At 44.7% G+C, this 20,494-nt stretch overlaps 1 protein-coding gene and 1 pseudogene across 1 annotated transcript in view; one reads left to right on the top strand and one right to left on the bottom strand.

The window, feature by feature from the left end:
- Positions 1 to 20,494, top strand: part of LOC126215325 (uncharacterized) — a 624,418-nt gene that overhangs the window by 281,708 nt on the left and 322,216 nt on the right. The gene's annotated exons all lie outside the window — the stretch shown is intronic.
- On the bottom strand, positions 5,658 to 5,775 carry LOC126215537 (5S ribosomal RNA; annotated as a pseudogene).

Raw genomic sequence — 20,494 nt, 5'->3', positions numbered from 1 at the left:
CGCGTGTCGCCACTATCAGTGATTGCAGACCGAGCGCCGCCACACGGCAGGTCTAGTCTAGGGAGACTCCCTAGCACTCGCCCATAGTTGTACAGCCGACTTTGCTAGCGAGGGTTCACTGACTACATACGCTCTCAGTTGCCGGGACGAGAGTTTAGCATAGCCTTCAGCTGCGTCATTTGCTACGACCTAGGAAGGCGCCATAATCAGGTACTATAATTACTTCAAGAATGTATTCTGAACAGACAATATTGTGAATCGTGTACTGTCAAGAGCGACGTTCATTATTAATGGATTAAAGTTAAGTATCAAACTAATTACGTCCGCTTTCTGAATTCTCATTCCTTGTCATGTTCCAGACCTCACGTTAGTATAGTTCTTCCCTCCTCACGCCAGCCTACGTGAGCTAAAACGCGTGCATTTCGGCCTCCACTCGTAACACGGTGTTGGCTCTTCTGCCAACACAAAAAAAATAAAATCAAATAATAATTCTGACCGGTTTTTTTACGTAATGCAAAGTGACTAAAGTTTTAAAAAGAAAATTCTAATTAATTGATTTGTTATGCACTGACAACTTTGTAATGGCTTCAAATGATAATGAAAGTCAATCTGTTATTGTTCCTAACTTGGTTTTTTAAAAAGAAAAAAAAAGCAGTCGTAGGGTTTAAGACTTTTAGGTGATTCTCTTTATCCCCGGAACTATAGTAAATAAAAATCTGAAATTTTGACAGCGTCATTCCATTAATAACAAAAGGTTGTGTAACAAATTTGAACAAAATGGGATAGTAACGAATATGGCTTATTTATATTCCTAGAGGGTATGAATCTTCGTATCGACCGTATGTTAAGCTAGGCAGTTCTCAAGGCAGGCGGCGTCACCTGAGCTGTGAGTGAGCGGAAAAAAAGCAACATAGCTATCCATCAGCCACCGTACCAGATAGCTGCCTGCCTTACTGCAACGAATGTTATCTCGTGATAACTTGCTGCGTTATACTCTGATTCCTCTTATTTCATTACGATGACCATTGCTCCCTATATAATATAAACAGATGAGAAACACCTAACCATAACACATTACGAAACGTAGTACAGTGTAGGAAACCCGTTGGCAATCAAAACAGCTTCCAATCAAATGGTTCAAATGGCTCTGAGCACTATGGGACTCAACTGCTGTGGTCATAAGTCCCCTAGAACTTAGAACTACTTAAACCTAACTAACCTAAGGACAGCACACAACACCCAGCTTCCAATCGTCTCGGAATAGAGAGACACTGGTTCTGTACGGTTTCCAACGGAATCTTATGCGATTTATCCCGCAGAATCGTGGCAAGTCAGGAAACGACGATGGAGATGGGTAGCAATCAAGCATCCTTCTAGAATGAGATTTCCACTCTGCAGTGGAGTGTGCGCTGATATGAAACTTGCTGGCAGATTAAAACTGTGTGCCGGACCGAGACTCGAACTCGGGACCTTTGCCTTTCGCGGGCAACTGCTCTACCAACTGACCTACCCAAGAACGACTCACGCCTCACCCACACAGCTTTACTTCTGCCAGTACCTCGTCTCCTACCTTCCAAACTTTACAGAAGCTCTCCTGCGAACCTTGCAGAACTAGCACTCCTGAAAGAAAGGATATTGCGGAGACATGGCTTAGCCACAGCCTGGGGGATGTTTCCAGAATGAGATTTTCACTCTACGGCGGAGTGTGCGCTGATATGAAACTTACTGGCAGATTTAAACTGTGTGCCGGACCGAGACTCGAACTCGGGACCTTTGCCTTCGGTGGGCAAGTGTTCTCCTTTCTTTCAGGAGTGCTAGTTCTGCAAGGTTCGCAGGGGAACTTCTGTAAAGTTTGGAAGGTAGGAGACGAGATACTGGGAGAAGTAAAGCTGTGAGGAGGAGGCGTGAGTCGTGCTTGGGTAGCTCAGTTGGCAGAGAACTTGCCCGCGAAAGGCAAAGTCCCGAGTTCAAGTCTCGGTCCGGCACACAGTTTTAATCTGCCAGGAAATTTCAAGCACCCTTCTGTTCAAAGTTGGCAATAAAGCCCTAAGAGTGTTGAGATCTCGTCACTGTGGCGCCAAAGAGATGTAACTGTTCACACTCGTATTCACAAAACCAGTTCCGGGCGATGCGTGCTGTATGAACGGGGGTCCTGCCGACATGGAATACAGAGTCACCGTTTGGGAACAAACCCGGTACCACAGGATGGACCTGATCAGCCAAAATAGTCACACAGTCCTTGAGAGTAATGCGACCTTGTAGAGTGTGGTGTCACCGCCAGACACCACACTTGCTAGGTGGTAGCCTTTAAATCGGCCGCGGTCCGTTAGTATTCGTCGGACCCGCGTGTCGCCACTATCAGTGATTGCAGACCGAGCGCCGCCACACGGCAGGTCTAGTCTAGAGAGACTCCCTAGCACTCGCCCCAGCTGTACAGCCGACTTTGCTAGCGATGGTTCACTGCCTACATACGGTGTCATTTGCAGAGAGGACAGTTTAGCATAGCCTTCAGCTACGTCGTTTGCTACGACCTAGCAAGGCACCATAATCACTTACTATGTCTTGTGAACAGATAATATTGTGAATCATGTACCGTCAAGAGCGACGTTCATCATTAATGGATTAAAGTTAAGTACCAAATTAATTACGTCCGCTTTCTGAATTCTAATTGCTTTTAATGTTCCAGACCTCACGTCAGTATAGTTCTTCCCTCCTCACGCCAGCCTGCGTGAGCTAAAACGCGTGCATTTCGGCCTCTACTAGTAACACGGTGCTGGCTCTTCTGCTAACTCAACATAAGAGTACCCAAGAGGGCCATGGCAAACCATGACGTGGCTGCCCAGAACCCAACTCCCTCCTCGTTTCGCCCTTTGTATATCAATTCGGCCAGCTGGAATTTAGACAACTACGTGGGAAGGTCGAGCAGGCGTGGCGTAGCGAATCCCAGGACAGAACTCACGATCTGTACGGTCCACTGGATACCAGAGTCAGCGCCTGCATTGCCGCCTGTGGAGGCAACCTCACGTACTATCTCGGGTGTTTCAGCATTGATCTGGTAAACGTAATCATTTCATGTATTTCATGTGCACTGTTTCAACAATAAATCTTCAGTGAATCATAAACCCCTGGAGTGTGTACTAGTTTTCCTTCCGTCAGTGTATTAGTAGTGGTGATGGAGAGCACGGTTTCAGGTGCGCCTTATAGATGCTGTCGCCTGACCTCACTATCCGGTTCCCCCGTTTCAGCGCTTCTTTCACTCGCGGCGAAGCAACTCCGCTAATTGGAGACCGGGCCACGCACCGCGCAGCGCTCGTTAACCCACGCTGGGGCCATTTGCATCACAAAGGGCGGCTCCCAGCTGTCTCTGAGACTTTCCGCTACGCCCGGCTAATTCTCCAATTAAGGATCCGACCTGCGACACGTTCAACACACGGTTAACACGGAGCGTCTGCTCCACAGCACTGAGAATCGGATGTTTCAACAAGCGTTCAGGACGAGAAATAGAATCTGCACCACGCCCAAATACTCGCTTCTTTACAGTCTTGCACGAAATCACATATAGCTGTGCACTCGTGAACAATAAATATTATGTGTTCCACAGGGTAGAATTGGAATTAGTTTAATATTTGCTGCCTCATAGATAAATATTCGGAGATGGTATTCCACAGGGAAGCATTCTAGGTCCGCTGCTCTTGCAACCTGCCTCACACCTTAATGCGGTTGAAACTTGGTTTGTGGTAACTACACTGACGGAAAAAAAATTGCAACACCAAAAAATACACTACTGGCCATTAAAATTGCTGCACCACGAAGATGACGGGCTACAGACGCGAAATTTAACCGACAGGAAGAAGATGCTGTGATATGCAAACGATTAGCTTTTCAGAGCATTCACACAAGGTTGGCCCCGGCGGCGACACCTGCAACGTGCTGACATAAGGAAAGTTTCCAACCGATTTCTCATACACAAACAGCAGTTGACCGGCGTTGCCTGGTGAAACGTTGTTGTGATGCCTCGTGTAAGGAGGAGAAATGCGTACCATCACGTTTCCGACTTTGATAAAGGTCGGATTGTAGCCTATCGCGATTGCGCTTTATCGTATCGCTACATTGCTGCTCGCGTTGGTCGAGATCCAATGACTGTTAGTAGAATATGGAATCGGTGGGTTCAGGAGGGTAATACGGAACGCCGTGCTGGATCTCAACGGCCTCGTATCACTAGCAGTCGAGATGACAGGCATCTTATCCGCATGTCTGTAACGCATGGTGCAGCCACGTCTCGATCCCTGAATCAAGAGATGGGGACGTTTGCAGGACAACAACCATCTGCACGGACAGTTCGATGACGTTTGCAGCAGCATGGACTATCTGCTCGGAGACCGTGGCTGCGGTTACCCTTGACGCTGCATCACAGGCAGGAGCGCCTGCGATTGTGTACTCAACGACGAACCTGGGTGCACGAATGGCAAAACGCCATTTTTTCGGACGAATTCAGGTTCTGTTTACAGCATCATGATGGTCGCATCCGTGTTTGGCGACATCGCGGTGAACGCACATTGGAAGCGTGTATTCCCCATTGCCATACTGGCGTATCACCCGGCGTGATGGTATGGGGTGCCATTGGTTACACTTCCCGGTCACCTCTTGTTCACATTGACGGCACTTTGAACAGTGGACGTTACATTTCCGATGTGTTACGGTCCGTGGCCCTACCCTTCATTCGATCCCTGCGAAACCCTACATTTCAGCAGGATAATGCACGACCGCATGTTGCAGGTGCTGTACGGGCCTTTCTGGATACAGAAGATGTTCGACTGCTGCCCTGGCCAGCACATTCTCCAGATCTCTCACCGATTGAAAACGTCTGGTCAATGGTGGCCGAGCATCTGGCTCATCACAATACGCCAGTCACTACTCTTGATGAACTGTGGTATCGTGTTGAAGCTGCATGGGCAGCTGTACCTGTACACACCATCCAAGCTCTGTTGACTCAGTGCCCAGGCGTATCAATGCCTTTATTACGGCTAGAGGTGGTTGTTCTGGGTACTGATTTTTCAGGACCTATGCACCCAAACTGCGTGAAAATGTAATCACATGTCAGTTCTGGTATAATATATTTGTCCAATGAATACCCGTTTATCATCTGCATTTCTTCTTGGTGTAGCAATTTTAATGGCCAGTAGTGTAGATGAGCTCGTTCAAACCCAGTGAGGTGTAGGCAATGGATTGTTGTCTTAAAGGCGATCTTGACTAACATCAGGTCACGACTTCCAATCTCAAAGGCCACTGACGCCTACGACCGTATTTAAAGCAAACCCAGTTTTCAAGCTGACAGCGCCGCTACTAGCGCTCCTCATATGCGACCGGCGCGAACAGACATCATCTTTAAGATGTAGAAACACACCTAGCAACTTTGGTTTACGTCGCACGACTCTTAAACAAAACTAAACTCCTCCCGAACAGGCCATGAAGGCCCGACGGTACCGACCGGCCGCCGTGTCATCCTCAGCCCACAGGCGTCACCGGATGCGGATATGGAGGGGCACGTGGTCAGCACACCGTTCCCCCGGCCGTATGTCAGTTTCCGAGACCGGAGCCGCTACTTCTCAATCAAGTAGCTCTTCAGTTTGCCTCACAAGGGCTGATTGCACCCCCCTTGCCAACAGCGCCCGGCAGACCGGATGGTTCCCCATCCAAGTGCTGGCCCAGCCCGACAGCGCTTAACTTCGGTGATCCGACGGGAACCGGTGTTACCACCACGGCAAGGCCGTTGGCCGCACGACTCTTACTTGGTGATTTTTAGTCACTATATTTTTAGTCACTATATTTTGCATTCCACAGGGTACAATTTTAGATCTGCTGTTGTTGGGAGAGGTTAAATATACACTATCCGCCTCACAGCTGAATATTCACTGTTGTGGTAGTGTATGTTGATGGCTACAGATTTCAGCGTGCTTGTCGAAAGTAATAGGCAGCTGATGTTCCACAAGGAAGCATTGTAGGTCCGCTGCTCTTGGAATCTATCCCACGGGTAAATACGAAGGTTCGAACTTGAGTAGTGGGAACTAATTATTTACAATTTATAGAAAATATATCCGTGTCCCAAAGATTTACTATCCTTCAAAGCAGTCACCAGCATTGTGTATAGCTCGTAGCAGTGCCACTTGTGTTGATAGTTCGAGTGGAGCGGTCTACTGCCGACGAATCTTAGTAACAGGTGCGAAGCGAATGGCATGAAGTGGTTCATTCAGTTATTTAGGAATCAAGGTGAAGTCGCAAGGGCGTAAGTCCGACGAATGTGGTGGGCGGCACCACACCCCCGAGCCCAACCGATCGAGCAAATCGGTCGCAATTTGCGCCGTATTCGCCCCAGGAATTTTCTACAAAGGGTAGACAAGTTCTGCAGAGACTGTTGTCGCGTTTTTCTTTAAGCTGTTTATTTATGGAACACATGCTACGACAAGCCTATAGAATCCTTGTGGTCTCCTTTTTAGAGAAGGGTGTGTGATTTCTATCCACCTCAATCATCATTACCCAAACTTGGCTCTATTTTTCAGGAAGATTCCTTTGTAAAACTGGCGAGACCTGCATTTTTCTTACAGTCCGGGCATGGATGTGTGTGATGTCCTTAGGTTAGTTACGTTGAAGTAGTTCTAAGTTCTAGGAGACCGATGACCTCAGATGTTGTCCCATAGTGCTCAGAGCCATTTGAACCCATTCTCCATGACAACGCTCGCCCACACATCGCTCGGCAAACCGTTGCTCTCCTGCAACAGTTTCAGTGGAACATAATCACCCACCCACCCTCTAGTCCAGTGACTATTACCTGTTCCCTAGGTTAAAAGAACATTTGGCCGGAAAGCGATTCAGCTCCGACGACGAGGTGAAAGAAGACGATCATAACTTTCTGAACAGCATGGCGGCGAGCTGTTATGGCAAGGGCATACAAAAACTGCCACAGCATCTACAAAAATGCATCGACAGAAATGGTGATTATGTCGAAAAATAGCTGAATGTTGAAGCTGTAAACCGATCCACTGTGGAAATAAACAGGTCTATGTACTTATAAAAAAAATAGACATTACTTTTGGGATTACCCTCGTAAATATATTCTAGCGTTTTTCCTTAGGTTTAATAAAGAAACAGATACATATGACAGAGGCTTTTGTTCTCCTTCACTATGTACAACAGTCTGCAGGTGCTGGGGTGACGTTTCGATTCCGCGACTGTAGAAATTACGTGGTTTTGGGCGAAGAACTCATCGTGCCATGTTCGGAGCGCATTTTCATGCGGAAAGGAAGTTCCTTGAAGACTGTTCGATAGAGGGAAACGTGAAAATCTGAGAGTGCAAGATCAGATGAATAAATTGGTTTGCGGAATGCCTGCCCAACCCGACTACTGCACGGTGTTTTTGTCAGTTTTTCAGAATGCGGACGGGCGTTACAGTGGAGTAGCATCAGTTACATCTCGAGCAAGCAGTGCGTAGTACACCACACCGTCGCTCTTCCACCAGATGCATAACATTATCTTTTGTGGATGCGAGCAGGTCTTTCTACGACGAATTGTTGCTTTGTTTGGACTCAACCATTCCTTTCATGTCCTTGTGTCAGCATAAAGAAACCATTTCTCATTACTAGTAGCGATATAGGATAGGAATGGTCGGTGTGGTTCACGAGTCAATTGAATACGAGCAAGCAGAGTTGCACGTATGGTCACCCGCTGATTTTTCCGGTTTTGGCTTAGAGCATGAAATATCCATACAGCCAGTCTATGAACCTCCCCCACTGCGTGAAAATGTCGCAAGATGGTGGAAAGGTACCGATATGTGGATGACACAATCTGTCTTGTAGATGAAACACATAGCAGGATAGAAGAGCTCCACAGTAACATCGACACAGTACACCCACAAATCCACTTCACAACGGAAATGGAAAACAACAACAAACTAAATTTCTTGTATCTTACAATCACAAGAAACAACCACCAATATGAATTCCACATCTACAGAAAACCCACATCCACAAGCACTGTTATCCACAGCTCGTCCAACCACCCGACAGTGCATAAATATGCCAGTTTCACACACATGCTCCACAGGATAAACAGAACACCTCTCAAACCAGGAAACTGCACACAGAAACTAAACATAAACAAATTGCTGTTGACAACGACTACAAAACAAACATCATAAACAAACTCAACAACAAGGTAAAACGGAAACATGCAGCACACACAGACAACGCAACAGACCACACCACTTCAGAAAAAAGAGAGAGATGGTACACACTAACATACAATAACAAAATGTCACATAGAATAGGAAACATCTTAAAAAAGCAAAGGATCCCAATAACATTCAGAACAAACAATACAGTTCAGAAAAGACTAAGACCAGTCAGAAAAACCTCAGACAAATTCAGCAACGCTGAAATATATCAACTCACTTGCAACTCTTGTCAGGCCCACTACATAGGACGAGCAAGCAGAAATTTCCGAACGAGGTACACAGAGCACACGAGAGCTCTTAGAATGACAGCACACCTTCAACTTTTGCAGAACATCTAATGAACAAAAACCATAACCCCACTAATATCGAAAACGATCTACGCATTCTGAGAAACAGCAACAGTCTATACCGACAACTAACAATAGAAGAAAATTATCACATACAAAAGGCTATAGTCGAAGGGAAAAATGTAATAAATGAAAAGACAACACTGTGCAACAACACACTCTTTACCGCTCTGAGCGAACTGACCAAGGACACAGAAGGCACACACACGCAAAAGAACCACTTCCCCATCACACACAGAGACATAAATAATGAACAGAAGTCGTCGTAATCCGCGCTACAGTTTTTCATAGCCTTTCTCGCCACTTGCGATACGCCTCCCGTGACACACGCGAAAAGCAAGATAGCGTAATATTCTGGATCAGTAACAAAGTTTTGTTTTTCTGTGTAAAATGCAGCAACACACCATGCAACGAACGTGAGTACACGAATAGCTAAGCATCAGCTAAATACACACCAAAATAATTGGTTTCCACAACACTACCACAACCCCAAGTGTATACTGCTGACATACGAAGTTCACCTTTGAGTATATGTTCACTAACAGCCACTCACATGGTTGCAGAACACATGATGTTCGCTAAGTAAAATGACGACAACAGAAAAAAGAGCACGGAAAATATGTCACAAACAGTGCCAATAATTGCTTAAAACATGCTGTAGCATACAATAAATAAGGTAGTACGAAACTCTCAATATAAAACTATATTTCAAAAGCCGGCCGCGGTGGCCGTGCGGTTCTAGCGCTGCAGTCCGGAGCCGCGGGGCTGCTACGGTCGCAGGTTCGAATCCTGCCTCGGGCATGGATGTGTGTGATGTCCTTAGGTTAGTTACGTTTAAGTAGTTCTAAGTCCTAGGGGACTGATGACCTAAGATGTTAAGTCCCATAGTGCTCAGAGCCATTTTTTTATATTTCAAAAGACGACTTGTAAAAATGTAATAATGTTTTGCTGTGTTTGTACAACCATACCATTTTATGCATGTTTTAGATTTAAAAACCCCACTGATGATGGTGATATTTGTCGCCGAAACTAGTTTGGGATAATAAAGAAATAAACGAATAACAAAGTGTTCTGCATCAAGGCGGACTCAATTTGTGATATTACTGACCTGCATCAAACCGTGAAGGTCTTCCTGAATGTCGAGAGCCACTAATGTCAAAACGATACTCCTTAAAACGAGCAAACCATTTTCTTGGTGTACTCTGTCAAATCTTATTATCCCCACACACGGGGCAAATGTTAATGAGTACATCCGCTGCCGTTACATCTCCATTTTCTAGCGTCCACAGCTCCACTCACTACCTCCACACGACGAAACGTCAAGATGTAAACTCAAATAGCAACAGTGTACCACAAACAAAAAATTACAATCGAAAATAAACCCATAGCAACCGAAATATCAACAAGCCAATCGAAAACTTAGGCACCAACCTAATATAAGTGCATACTTCAGGTGGCCGAACTCCGCAGAATGGGACTAGTGATGCGATATGCACGTTTCTGAATTTTAAATTCAAGTAACTAGACCTTTATACCTCCTGAGGAGGTCTCCAGCATTAGAAAACGAAACCTTATGCACAGAAACGTTTCCTCGTCCAAGGCTCAAAGTTCAGAAAACAGAATTGGCCAAGGACCTTTTTTTATCCGTTTCTGGAGTTGGATGCACGTGTGCTAGCAGCAGACTCGTTCGAACCGATGCAACATTGATCGTGTGACGGACGCGGTGCAGAAAACCCGCCGGCACATGTAGTGTGTGGATGCTGCACGCAACGATGACGTGAAACATATATGGCTGACGGCGGACCAGCTCTGAATGAAACATGAGCGGCCGCCGTATTGTGGGTGCGGTTAGTACTGCAGCCGCCGACGAATGTCCGACGTTTACATTCGTCGGCGGCGGCACAGCAAAACACTCGTGACAGTTACACGGTGGCTTCCAACGCAGCTCTTTCATCCTGAGCACTACAAAGTAGAAGTAGTAGAAACAGACAGACTTGAAGAGTTAAATAAACATCAGTGGTCGCAGCAGGACACATCACGCTAATACCGCAGAACATCCCTTCTCTCTCTCTCTCTCTCTCTCTCTCTCTCTCTCTCTCTCTATATATATATATATATATATATATATATATATATATATATATATATATATACGTACGGCCAAACTTTCAGGAAACATTCCTCACACACAAATAAAGAAATTATGTTATTTGGACATGTGTCCGGAAACGCTTACTTTCCATGTTAGAGCTCATTTTATTACTTCTCTTCAAATCACATTAGTGATGGAATGGAAACACACAACAACAGAACGTACCAGCGTGACTTCAAACACTTTGTTACAGGAAATGTTCAAAATGTCCTCCGTTAGCGACGATACATGCATCCACCCTCCGTCGCATGGAATCCCTGATGCGCTGATGCAGCCCTGGAGAATGGCGTATTGTATCACAGCCGTCCACAATACGAGCACGAAGAGTCTCTACATTTGGTACGGGAGTTGCGTAGACAAGAGCTTTCAAATGCCCCCATAAATGAAAGTCAAGAGGGTTGAGGTCAGGAGAGCGTGGAGGCCATGAAATTGGTTCGTCTCTACCAATCCACCGGTCACCGAATCTGTTGTTGAGAAGCGTACGAACACTTCGAGTGAAATGTGCAGGAGCTCCATCGTGCATGAAGCACATGTTGTGTCGTACTTGTAAAGGCACATGTTCTAGCAGCACAGGTAGAGTATCCCGTATGAAATCATGATAACGTGCTCCATTGAGCGTAGGTGGAAGAACATGGGGCAAAATCAAGGCGTCACCAACAATGCCTGCACAAACGTTCACAGAAAATCTGTGTTGATGACGTGATTGCACAATTGCGTGCGGATTCTCGTCAGCCCACACATGTTGATTGTGAAAATTTACAATTTGATCACGTTGGAATGAAGCCTCGTCCGTAAAGAGAACATTTGCACTGAAATGAGGATTGACGCATTGTTGGATGAACCATTCGCAGAAGTGTACCCGTGGAGGCCAATCAGCTGCTGATAGTGCCTGCACACGCTGTACATGGTACGGAAACAACTGGTTCTCCCGTAGCATTCTCCATACAGTGACGTGGTCAACGTTACCTTGTACAGCAGCAACTTCTCTGACGCTGGCATTAGGGTTATCGTCAACTGCACGAAGAATTGCCTCGTCCATTGCAGGAGTCCTCGTCGTTCTATGTCTTCCCCAGTCGGGGGTCATAGGCTGGAATGTTCCATGCTCCCTAAGACGCCGATCAATTGCTTCGAACGTCTTCCTGTCGGGACACCTTCGTTCTGGAAATCTGTCTCGATACAAACGTACTGCGCCACAGCTATTGCCCCGTGCTAATCCATACATCAAATGGGCATCTGCCAACTCCGCATTTGTAAACATTGCACTTACTGCAAAACCACGTTCGTGATGAACACTAACCTGTTGATGGTACGTATTGATGTGCTCGATGCTAGTACTGTAGAGCAATGAGTCGCATGTCAACACAAGCACCGAAGTCAACATTACCTTCCTTCAATTGGGCCAACTGGCGGTGAATCGAGGAAGCACAGTACATACTGATGAAACTAAAATGAGCTCTAACATGGAAATTAAGCGTTTCCTTACACATGTCCCCGGCCGGCCGAAGTGGCCGTGCGGTTAAAGGCGCTGCAGTCTGGAACCGCAAGACCGCTACGGTCGCAGGTTCGAATCCTGCCTCGGGCATGGATGTTTGTGATGTCCTTAGGTTAGTTAGGTTTAACTAGTTCTAAGTTCTAGGGGACTAATGACCTCAGTAGTTGAGTCCCATAGTGCTCAGAGCCATTTTTGAACCATGTCCCCATAACATATTTTCTTTATTTGTGTGTGAGGAATGTTTCCTGAATGTTTGGCCGTATTTTTTTGTAACACCCTGTATATGTAGAAACTGGTATAGGCATGCGTAATCAAATACAGAGATATGTAAACACGCAGAATACAGCGCTGAAGCGATGAAGTGGGGAATGTCCCGTACGACCATTTCACGAGTGCACCGTGGATATCAGGAATCCGGTAAAACATCGCTGCGGCCGGGAAAAGGTCCTGCAAGAACGGGACCAAAGACGACTGAAGAGAATCGTTCAGCGTAGCAGAAGTGCAAACCTTCCGCAAATTGCTGCAGATTTCAATGCTGGGCCACCAAAAAGTGTTGCCTGGTCGGACGAGTCTCGTTTCAAATTCTATAAAGCGGATGGACGTGTACGGGTATGGAGACAACCTCATGAATCCACGGACCTTGCATGTCAGCAGTGGACTGTTCAAGCTACTGAAGGCTCTTTAATGGAGTGGGGCATGTGTAGTTAGAGTGATTTGGGACACGTATTAGGTATATTATACGACTCTGACAGGTGACACGTTCGTAAGCATCCTGTCTGACCACCTGCAACCATTCATTTTTTTTCTTGATGCAATAATTTACCAACAGCCGTATGTATTGTAGAAATTTATTTTATGAACTTCTTATGTGCTACCAGTTTCGGCATTACATTGATGCCATCTTCAGGCCCCACTCGTCATAGTCGTAAAATCGCCATACACGGAAGGAGCCATATAACTTGATCCAGACTGCGTCGCCTGGCCACCAAGAGCTGTTGCAGGACGATTTGATTCACGTATCCAGTTATATGTCTCCTTCCGTGTATAGTGATTTTACGACTATGACGAGTTTGGCCTGAAGAGGGAATCAATGTAATGCCGAAACAGGGAGCACATAGAAGTTCATAAAATAAAATAAATTTCTACAATACATACGGCTGTTGGTAAATTTTTGCATCAAGAAGTTCATGGCAGCCGTCGTCCCACGATCCATAATGGATCAACGAAGATTGCAACCATTCATGTCCATTGTGCATTCCGATGGACTTGGACAATCCCAGCAGGACAAGTCCAGAATTCCTCCAGAGTGGCTCCAGGAACACTCTTCTGAGTTTGAATACTTCCGCTGGCCCTGAAACTCCCCAGACATGAACATTATTCAACGAGCTGTTCAGAAGAGATATCCACGCGCTCGTACTCTTACAGATTTATGGACAGCCCTGCAGGAGTCATGGTGTCAGTTCCCTCCAGCACTACTTCAGACATTGGCAGAGTCCACGCTACGTCGTGTTGCGGCACTTCTACCTGCTCGTGGGGGCGCTACACGATATTAGGCACGTGTACCAGTTTCTTTGGATTTTCAGTATGTATAAATATACATACAGTATTAGCGTGATGTGTCCTGGGAGACGATTGATATACACACATCAAGAAAACTTTTACGTCACATCGGTTCCGAGAGTTCCAGAACCTGTACAGAAAATTGGATTAGAGATAAACATCATTTTCGCCCTTGTTTTTTGCTCATGAAAACCACACATTCCATGTTGTATCACCATACATTGAGACTTTCAGAGGTGGTGATCCACATTGTTGTACACACCGGTACCTCTAATACCCCGTAGCACGTCTTCTTGCATTGATGCATGCCTGTATTCGGCGTGGCATACTATCCACAAGTTCATCAAGGCACTCTTGGTCCAGATTGTCCTACGCCTCAACGGCGATTTGACGTAGATCCCTCAGAGTGGGTAGTGGGTCACGTCGACCATAAATTTCCCTTTTCAATTTATCCAAGGCACGTTCGATAGGGTTCATGTCTGGAGAACATGCTGGCCACTCTAGTCGTGCGATGTCGTAATCCTGAAGGAAGTCATTCACAAGATGTCCACGATGGAGGCGCGAATTGTCGCCCATGAAGACGAATGCCTCGCCAAGCTGGCGATATGGTTGTACTCTCGGTCGCAGGATGGCATTCAAGTATCGTACAGCCGTTACGGCGCCTTCTATGACCACCAGCGGCATACGTCGGTAGCACATTATGCACCCCAAAGCAGCAGGCAACCTCCACCTTGCTGCACTCTGTGGACAGTGTGTCTAAGGTGTCGAGCCTGACCAGTTTGCCTCCAGACATGTCTCCGACGATTGTCTGGTTGAAGGCATATACAACACACGTAGGTGAAGAGAACATGATGCCAATCCTGAGCGGTCCATTCGGCATGTTGTTGGGCCCATCTGTACCGCGTTGAATGGTGTAGTGGTTGCAACGATGGACCTCGCCATGGGCGTTGGGAGTGATGTTGCACATCATACAGCGTATTGCGCACAGTTTGAGACGTAACACGACGTCCTGTGGCTGCACGAAAAGCATTTTCATCATGGTGGCGTTGCTGTCAGGGCTCCTCCGAGCCGTAATCCGTAGTTAGCGGTCATCCACTGCAGTAGTAGCGCTTGAGCGGCCTGAGCGTGGCATGTTATCGACGGTTCCTGTCTCTCTGCATCTCCTCCATGTCCGAACAACATCGCTTTGGTTCACTGCGAGACGCCTGGACAATTTCCTTGTTGAGAGCCCTTCCTGGCACAAAGTGACTATACGGACGCGATCGGGCAGCGGTATTGACCGTCTAGGCATGGTTGAACTACAGACAACACGGGCCGTGCACCTCCTTCCTGGTGGAATGGCTGGAACTGATCGGCTGTCGGACCCCCTCCGTCTAATAGGCGCTGCTCATGCATGATTGTTTACAGCTTTGGGCGGGTTTAGCGACATTTCTGAACAGTCAGAGGGACTGTGTCTGTGATAAAATATCCACAGTCAACGTCTATCTCCAGGAGTTCTGGGAACCGGGGTATGCAAAACGTTTTTGAAGTGTGTATGTGATGTTTCAAAATGAACATCCGAGTTTCAAGGCTTTGTAGCATTTGTTACAATCAACGTAATGTAAGTAATAGATGAAATGAAAGAACAACTGAAGCAGTTTTTTTTTTATTATTCGTAACTGTGAACACCATTCACCACATGGGACATATCGAGTCGATGCGTACTAACTTTGCCGACGAAACGTTACTGCATGACCTTGAAGATTTTCTGGATCGGGTCATCTTCAGTGATGTATCGACACTTCACCTAAGTGGAAACGTGGCCACACAACGTGTACTCTTCTGGAAGTCGGCAAATCGCCATGAGATGGTACAGTTGCAACGAGAATCTCCTAATCTTTTTTTTTTTTTTGTGCCATGTCCCGTCGTAAAGTTTATGGGTCTTCTAATACACTGAAGCAAGTGGAGCTGGTGTTTGTTTTCTTGATATGTTAGAACTATGGCTGTTTCCTCAACTGGAAGAACCTGATCGACAGATCATTAGTTGGCAGCAATACTGTGTCCCGCCTTATCAGTCCACCTAATTTCGAACACATTATGAACCTCCGCATCATAACCGCTCTGATTTTCTTGCGTTCCTGTTTTTCAACAGTCCATGTTTAACTACCGTGCACTGCTGTCCTCAAAACATACCCTCTCAGAAATTCCTTACTGATTAAAGCTGATATTTAATACTAGGACACTTCATTTCATCGGAAATGTTCTGTTTACCTGTGTTAATATTCCAAGTCCTCCTTTGTTCGTCTGTCATTTTGCTTGCAAGGTAGCGTAACTTCTTCACTTCGTCTACATCGTCGTCCCCAATTCTGATGTTACGTTTATCATTACTTCCATTTCAGCTAATACTTATTATTTCTATTTCTTCGACTTATTCTCAAGACATTTTGCGCCCTCGGAAGACTATCCCACTGAACACAAGTTGCAATTCTTCTCCTGCTGCACTGAGGGAAACCTTGTCATCAGAGAACGTTGCCACTGATATCCTTTCACGCTGAATTTTTATCCTACCGTTGAACTTTCCTTTTATTTCCGTCGTCGCTCCTTCGGCATATAGATTGAGCAATAGAGGTGACGGACGATATCCCAGTCTTACACCCTTATTGATCCGAATCCTTCCATCTTGGTCTTGTAATCTTACTTTCTCCTCTTGGTTCTTCAACATCTGTACTACCATAGAATTACAAGTCGTTGTTTAACGTTTTTACCAAGAATCTCGAAAAGTACTTGGCTGATTTACTTCAAATTTTTACACGTTACTCTAATAAACGTTCTGACACACATAGGCTATACATTTTAAAATATATATATGTTATATAAAATACATAGGTAATATACAAAGGAGAAACTTTGTGATTAAGAATTTCGATAATTTCATGACCGCTTTACTTCAACTTTTTTACACGATACTCTAAAAACATTCAGTCGAACGTAGGATACATATTTTTTAAATGCTTGTGGAATATACGAAGGCGAAAAGCTGTTTGCAAAAATGCGGATACGTTCTTCATCGATTTGCTTCAGATTTTTACACAATACCCTAATAAACATTCGCACGGACGCAGCCTATTTATTTTTAATATATGTAACATATATATATTTTAATATGTGTAATACACATAATATGCGTAATGTATAAACGGAAAATACACTTACCAAAAATCTTGAAGTTTTTGGCCGATTTACTTCAAAATTTTTACATGATACTCTAATGAACATTGGGCAGACATAGGCTACATAGTGTTTAGTATGTATAATATACAAATATAAATGTAATATGTACAGGGGAACTACAGTGCAGCAGTTCTTCCTATTTATGGTCCAAGTTTCATCGAAAGATATTACTTGCGAGTGACACATCGTGCGAAGCTTACTCTCGTCCTTAAGTTTTACACTTCTCTGTATGTGTTACCTGAAGCAAATTGTGTTTTGGGTCCAATCGAAAAGGCTGTGCATCGACTATGGAAAACATCGTGACAGCTTTTTATGACATACTGGTCTACACGATTACGTACGAACAATATGAAAAAGGATGTCGATAATACTGGAAAGCGATAAATGCTATTTTGTCGTTTCAAGAAAGTGTTCCTCCTACCTTACTCTCTTTTACGTGTCTGACTTACTTGCATAATTACTGTGAGCGGTTGACTTACCTGAAACAAAAAGAAAAAATAAAACGTTAACACGAATGTACTCCTGTCATTCTCTCTCTCTCCTCTCTCTCTCTCTCTCTCACACACTCACACACACACACACACACACACACACACACACACACACACAATACGCACATAGAACTTTGTGTCTGTTTCGCAATTTATAGATTTATCATCTGTGCTTATTGCGGCAGAGATATTTTCACTGTTTATGCTGAAGTGCGTAGACAAGACGTTGTTTCAAGTTTTCAGCAAAAATCTGGAAATTTTCTAGACTGATTTTCTTCAAATTTTTGTAAGAAACTGTGATAGACCCATGGACAGACACAGGCTATTTTTCTTAAATATATATGATGTGTAAATACGTATGAAATATATAAAGCGGAAATGTTGATTCCAAAAACCTCGACAAGTTCTGGACTGATCTATTTCAAATTCTTACATCACACTATAATGTACATTTGGACAGACATAGGCTACATATTTTGAATATACGTAGTACATAAACATATATATACATATGCCCTCTCTTTATATATAATTTGGAACAAAAATTGTATAAACAACCATAGGCTATTTTGTTTTCTTCCTCACGATCGGTTTTACAGAAAACAGCGTAGTTGTATTTGTGGATTATGGGCATATGACTAGAATACTAATACGTCCGAAATTCTGTAATCCTACCCACTCCCAGATTAAAACTATGCGAAAGATTGTCACCGACGCTACTCTCCCCACAGATCCAACACCTGGAAAGGCCTCTCTCACACCACGTATACCAATCATTCCAATAGATGTAATCGTTCATTTCAACTGACTACAATTCTGAAACAATATTTCGTTTGCAATAGCAATAAACAAGGCTCAAGGTCTGAGAAAGGGGTAAGAGTGCAAAGAAAATGGGAGGGGAGAAAATGGATAGAGGGAGGAGGGGGGAGGAGGAGGAGACAGACAGAGACGAGGAGGATGAATGAATTTAGGATATACATCCAATTCATATTTAGCAATTCTGAATCATTGCCATGTTCGCTAGCATTGAATATTATCAGTCTTCCTCTGTAGCTTACCGCTATTTTTCTCAGAATTTCGAGCTATCTCTACCATCGTAGATAGTCGAATACTTTTTCCAAGTCGACAAATCCTATGAGCGTGTCTAGATTTTTCTTTAGTTCTGCGTCCATTATCAACCGCAACGTCAGAATTGCCTCTGTGGTGCCTTTACCTTCCCTAAAGCCAAACTTGCCGTGATCTAGCACATCCTCAATTTCCTTCTCCATTCTTCTGTACATTATTCTCGTCAGCAATTTCGATGCATGAGCTGTTAAACTGATTGTACGGTAATTCTCGCACTTCTCTGGCCTTTCTCTCTTCGGGATTATGTGGATGGCGTTTTTCCGAAACTCTCAAGTACTTTACCGGTCTCATGCGTTTTACACAGCAACTTGAATAGTCGTTAGGTCGCCGCTAACCCCAATGATTTTACAAATTCCGGTGCAGTGTTATCTATACCTTCTGCCGTATTTGACCTTAACACGTCCTAAGCTATTTAAATAATGATTCTAATACTGGTTCCCCTATATCTTCCTGTCGACTCCTGTTTCTAATTGTATCACGTCATCAGTCAAGTCATCCCCCTCCCCCCCCTCCCCCCTCCCCCCCTCCATAGAGGCCTCCAATGTACTCTTTCCACCTTTCCGCTCTCTCCTCTGCATTTAACAGTGGAATTCCCATTTCACTATTAATGTTACCGCTGTTCCAATTAATTTCAGGGAAGGGTGTTTTGACTTGTCTTCATGCTGAATCAGTCCTTCCGACGAACATTTCTTTTCTCATTTCTTTGCGTTCTTACTGCAGCCACATCGCTATGGTTCCCTTGCACATCCTACTTATTTTATTATTTTGCTGCAATATTTTTAATGTTTTGTTTTTTAGTTCAGTGAGACAGACGCCTGTGATTGTGATCTAACACCTCGAAATCCGATCATGAAATACAGGAAAGATTTTGTGATGGAAGACTGGATTGCACAAGTTCAAGAATAGCAACAATCTCGGTGTTAACCCGTCGCTAAATACGACCTCACCATTACAGCAACAGGTGATTGGAACGTTGCGCACAGCAGCATAGCGGCGCGGGGTAACCGCGTGGTCGAGGCGCATTGTCACGGTTCGCGCGACTCCGCCCACCGGAGGTTCGAGTCGTCCCTCGGGCATGGGTGTGTGTGTGTGTGTGTGTGTGTGTGTGTCCTTAGCGTAAGTTCTTCGTACATCCATATTTAAATTGGATCATGATGGGACATCAGCTGGTATAATCTTTTTTTATTGAAAATGAAACTCCTCCAGCTGTATTTAAGATTTCATATTTATTTGGCTACTAGTTTCGACGTTGCGTCGACGTCATCTTCAGGCCCGTACACTTTGATGATATCAATAGTGTGTGGCTGAGTACTATAAGTCAGCGGTGAGACCAATACGTATTCCACATGGATGGCGGGCAGTAACTAGTGCCAAGTAAAAGTTGGATTAAGTAGTGTGTAAGCCTAGGGACCTATGACATCAGCAGTTTGGTCCCACAGCAACATGCCACAAATTTCCAATTTACAACATGTCCGAAATAATAGTTAGTCATTTTTTTTTAAGTCTAATGTTTATGTAGATGCACAATACTTTGCGATTGCTGTTAATGGCAACAGAACTGAAAGGGGATACAAAGAAACTTCGTTTCGCCACAGTGACACCTGCACAGACGTTCATGCTGCGACAGTACGGACTAGAACAATAGACGATAGTGATGAAATGAGGCGCGTTGTGTGTTGTGGGAATGCAGTTACATAGATAAAAGACTCTTTTAAAAATTGTAGAGACAAATTTTGCGAACCTGACACATTTTTCAATAATGTCGTTTTATAGTGACGGATGGAGTGATTATTACAATACATCACGACCAACTGATCACTACAGCGCAGGCTCGCCTTTGGAACGCAATACAGCAGCGATTTCATATGGTGTGCATTCACAGTAGCGAAT

Source organism: Schistocerca nitens, chromosome 12 (assembly GCF_023898315.1).
Source record: "Schistocerca nitens isolate TAMUIC-IGC-003100 chromosome 12, iqSchNite1.1, whole genome shotgun sequence".
Lineage (NCBI taxonomy): Eukaryota > Metazoa > Arthropoda > Insecta > Orthoptera > Acrididae > Schistocerca > Schistocerca nitens.
Note: the sequence above shows the minus strand (reverse complement) of the source record. Positions and strands in the feature narration are given on the sequence as shown.